The 4,459-nt window shown below is 36.6% G+C and overlaps 1 protein-coding gene across 3 annotated transcripts in view; it reads right to left on the reverse strand.

Annotated features, from left to right (window-relative positions):
- Positions 1 to 4,348, reverse strand: part of LOC107654527 (MAGUK p55 subfamily member 3-like) — a 23,329-nt gene extending 18,981 nt beyond the window's left edge. For 2 of the 3 annotated variants that reach the window (XM_016441630.1, XM_016441629.1), the window contains exon 1: positions 4,188 to 4,348. The gene's annotated coding sequence lies outside the window, so the exon portion shown is untranslated. The remainder of the gene's footprint in view (positions 1 to 4,187) is intronic. The other variant, XM_016441631.1, reaches the window with a different exon arrangement.
- Between the last annotated feature and the right edge of the window lie 111 nt (positions 4,349 to 4,459).

A 4,459-nucleotide genomic window follows, 5' to 3' on the forward strand; every position in this document is an offset into this window, starting at 1 on the left:
TAAATGCTACTGCTTATGTTAGCTTTTAATATACAGTTTTATCCTGATTAAAGCTTTAATACAGTACGGCAACTGCACGTGTGTCCATGTTTAACGCTTCTCATAACTATGTGAAAAAAGTGTATAATTGTAACAGTTCATTGTTGGAGCTGAGCTGAATATGAGAGAGATGCAGAGCGTGTACAGAGCAGGGGGACGAGAGGAACAGTATTAAGAACCACTACTTTAGAACATTGATTTTGAAACTTGTGAATCCATTAGAATCGTTAGAAGACAGAAAGTGAAATCGCAATGAACCACCCCTTTAATAAATGTAATACCATTGTTGGACAGCGCAATTGTAAGCAGTTTTTCCGTTAGCTTTCAAATAATTTTGAAGTTAGGACAGCTGTCTCACTGTAAAAAGAATAAAAAAAGGTGATGATATATAGCTGCAGGCACCTGTAATACCATAGAGCTGCATTCAATTCTCAGAATTATCAGGAGAGTGAATGTGAGAGATAAACTAATAATCCCATCATGGCTACCACAGACAGGAATCCACAATTACTTTTGCTTTAAAGGATGATGTCATTCCCACTTTATGCTGTTCTGGTAATGATGTAATTGGTAAAAGAGCTTAGTGGAAGCAATACACAGGGGCATATGAGGTGTGTTTTAAAAGGTTTTGTGTGTGTGTGTGTGTGTGTGTGTGTGTGTGTGTGTGTGTTTTTTTTGTCAAGTTAGGAGGTTTCTGTAATACCCCCTTCCTATCTGTAGTTAAGATAAGAAAACACACTTAGGAAACTCTGTTCTGTAATAGCTTTTGTCCTAAATGTGGTCATAACTGAATTTACCATGGTTACCAAACAGATAAGATAAGATTTTAAAGTTAGGATCTTTCTGTAATACACCCCCTGAACTCACACCAAGCCAGTCGTGCAGATCTGATTGTGACACTTGTGAAAATAATTAGACGAACGTCTGTTACTGTTTCATGTAGTGACACACAATATAACATCATATACATTTCCCAGTGTGCCTGCTAATATATATATATATATATATATATATATATATACACCGTATAATATGACAAATCACAGATCTGTGTGTGTGTGAGAGAGAGAGAGACAGTGTGAATGTTGGTATAAACAGCACAGCCAAGTTAATATTGAGAAAAAATAGGTTCTGGACTAGTGTTAGACAAACATTTAATAAATGATAAATCTACAGTCTATCAGTAGAGAAATTCCAGGTTTTTATTATTTTGGAAAGTAATTTATAAAATGAATTATTAAAATAATTTATTCCTAAAATACACACATTTTTATTTGATACGTTTAAGGATTCTTTGATAAAAGGAAGTTCAGAAGAACATCTTTATTTAAAGTAGTAATTCTAAGTGTCTTTACGTGGTAACTTTTGACCAATTTAATATGTCCATGTTAAATAAAAGTATTAATTTCATTTTTTAATTACCCCATCCTGTTAAAATGGTATGTATAAATGATTTGTTCATATATGTAATAGTAGTATTGCTGTATTTTATCAAGAATAATATCTTGTTATGTAGAAAGCCAGTGTAGAGTTAATGTTGCATGGCTTGTTCATAAACCTAAAAAGACAAATATGAGCTTTGGCATGAAAGCATGAACACGTCATCATGTGTGCTATTTCTGTCCAGAACAGCTTAGAGCCCTTTTCAGTTTTGGCTTGGATCTAAGAAAACCACACACACACACACACACACAGAGAGAGAGACAGAGAGAGAGAGAGAGAGAGAGAGAGATACTGACAAAGACCTCTCTGCAACCTTATTGGCTTTGAAGGTCTGTTTAGGTCAGGAAGTCTTCAGCAGATAGTGCATCTGTTTGGCTTTCTTAAATTGTGCGGATGTGTGCTGAATTTCAGAACAGCAAATCCAATCTGGTTGTTAAAAACTTTAAGGGTGTATAAAACACATTTAATGTCGTTAGGTGAATGGTGTTGTCTGCCTGCCGCCTGGAGGATATTTACTCTCTGAGACTCTGAAGGGAACCAGAGCGAAATATGTAAACTATAGGGAAGCTTATGTTTCTATAGGCCACCTGCACAGAGTTCATCCATTTGAATATGATTTAACATCTTGAAAATCATTTGAAAACAGTCCAGTTTCAACACACCTTTCATTCTAAACTTTAGATTCTTCTTATATTGAGCTAACTTTAAATTGAAATTGTGTCATTTTTGTAAAATACTTTCTCCAGTCCCTGTTTTAGGTGAATTCCTCTGAAAAGTGAAACACTGGCTCTGTTGCACCATCAAACAATTAAGCATTGTCTGAGCAGCAGTTTGACATGTCAGCTTCTTGCTTAATAACCAATGGTGTGAGTTCAGGACGGGACATTTCGTTTTTTCAACAGTGGAAGACAATTGCTTGACAAGTGCAAATTGTTTGTGTTGACCTTTATTGATAAAACAGGAAAGTTGAATGGGATATACACCTTTCAAGAGTTTAGGGCTGATTTGCTGCTCAAGAAACATTTCTTATTATTATCAATGTTGAAAACAATTGTGATGCTTAATGTTTTTGTGAAAACCATGCTTTTATTCTTTGATGAATAGAAAGTTTTTAAAAACTTCATTTATTTGAAATAGAAATCTGTCGTAACATTATTAATGTATTTATATCACTGTCACTTTTGGCCAATTTAATGCATCCTTGCTGAATAAATGAATTAATTCCTTTACAAAAAAATCTTACTGATCCCTAAAATAAATAAATTAGCAGTTAATAGTCATTTGGAGGTCGCAGGTTCACTTAAACGCTACAAAATTCCAGATTTGATTTTTTGGGGTCTGTAAGATAACTGACGGTATCTGTGACTGATGGGAAGGTTATTGCAAATAATCATAATGAGTTGTTTGCTTACACAGCTGAAAGCAGGTGGAGAGCTGCTTGGCATGGGATAAGGCTCCTTTAAACTGTTATAATGGCAGAGGGATTTCAATCAGGTTATCTAAGAAATGGATAGGTTTTCACAGACAGAGATAAAAGCATGTACAAGATTGTTAGAGGAGTTTTTATATCCCTCAAGATGAATTTTGATCCAGTACTGGTGATTAATCTGGGAAATGCATGTAAGGTCTGAAATAAACCTTCTCCTTGTGTCGAATAACTTCAAATAACTCAGTGTAACAAATTACAAATCAGTCCTCTATCTAGAACAGATTTTGATTCTGCATTTTAAAATACTAGTTATTGAAGTGAACATTTTTTTTTTTTTTAATGTGGTTTTTTTTATGTTTTCAAACATATAATTTTAAGTCCAAGACTCCATTGGAAGTTTGCTCAGAACCACTGATCTCTCTATAATAATATTATGCCAACAAATGAGACTTATTCTTTAGCACCTCTAAAGATAAAAGTGATGCATGTTGATGACACATTGAGAAAGATTTTATATTAGTGCCAAATGGGATTTATGAATAATAAGCTGACCCAGGGGTGAAAGGTCAGCGATCACACAGAATCGCCTTTTGTTAGAGATTAGAAAGACAGCAAGACATTTGTAGACATCTGTTTGAATGTTTTCCTGGACCATCTTCAAAACTTGCATTGATCTTAGAGGAATACATGTTGCCTGGAGGCTACATCATGTTAGAATCATTATTTTGCCAGCACAAAGTCATTAATCGTTTAAATGCCTGTTGTCATGAAGCGTTTTGTGTTTTGTGGTACAAGCAGCATTTCTCTAACCCTGCACCCATTTCTAAACAGATCCAGACCATTAGAATTCAACTCGCAGTGACCTAATTCTGTTTCACTTACATTGTTGCAGGAACACATGCACCTCAGACAAACAATGAACAAACTGATGGACTCTTACTATCAATAATGGAAACAGGTCGGCACGTTTTCCTCAGCACTGTTGTGAAAGCATCAGTACTTGCTCTTTCTCTCTGCTCAGATGCCTAATGCATCCTTACTCTCCCTCTCTCTCCGTTAGTCTTTCTCTTCCTCTGAATCTCTCTCTTCTCCATCTGCAGTGCAGTGCTGATTTGCACATATACCACTGATTGGCTCAGAGAGAAAATAAAGACCCTCTAGATGAGATAATCACCAAAACACACACAATGATCTCGTGCAGTGCACGCTGGGCCTGGCTTTGTGTTTAGCTCTGGTATAATGAAGGAAATGAAGGTAATAGAAAGGAGCAGCCTACCTCTGACTCCGTCTTCCTCTCTTTTTTCTGTGTCTCTGGATCTGTCGTTCTCAGACGGTTGCCTTACTGATTCTTTCACTGTGACTCTTCCTCCGGCTGCCGCCCCTGCCGTCTGTCGCTTCTCTTTCTGTCTCTCTGTGGTTCTCGCTCTTCCACACACATACACAAACCCCCTCCCCTTTCCATCCTCCCTCCCGTCCTACCTCCTCCCCTTCTCTCCTCCGTTCATCCAGTATCCTCCAGCTTCTCTCTCTCTCTCTCTCTCTCTCTCT

This window comes from Sinocyclocheilus anshuiensis, unplaced genomic scaffold (assembly GCF_001515605.1).
Source record: "Sinocyclocheilus anshuiensis isolate Anshui unplaced genomic scaffold, SAMN03320099.WGS_v1.1 scaffold419, whole genome shotgun sequence".
In the NCBI taxonomy this organism is placed as follows: domain Eukaryota; kingdom Metazoa; phylum Chordata; class Actinopteri; order Cypriniformes; family Cyprinidae; genus Sinocyclocheilus; species Sinocyclocheilus anshuiensis.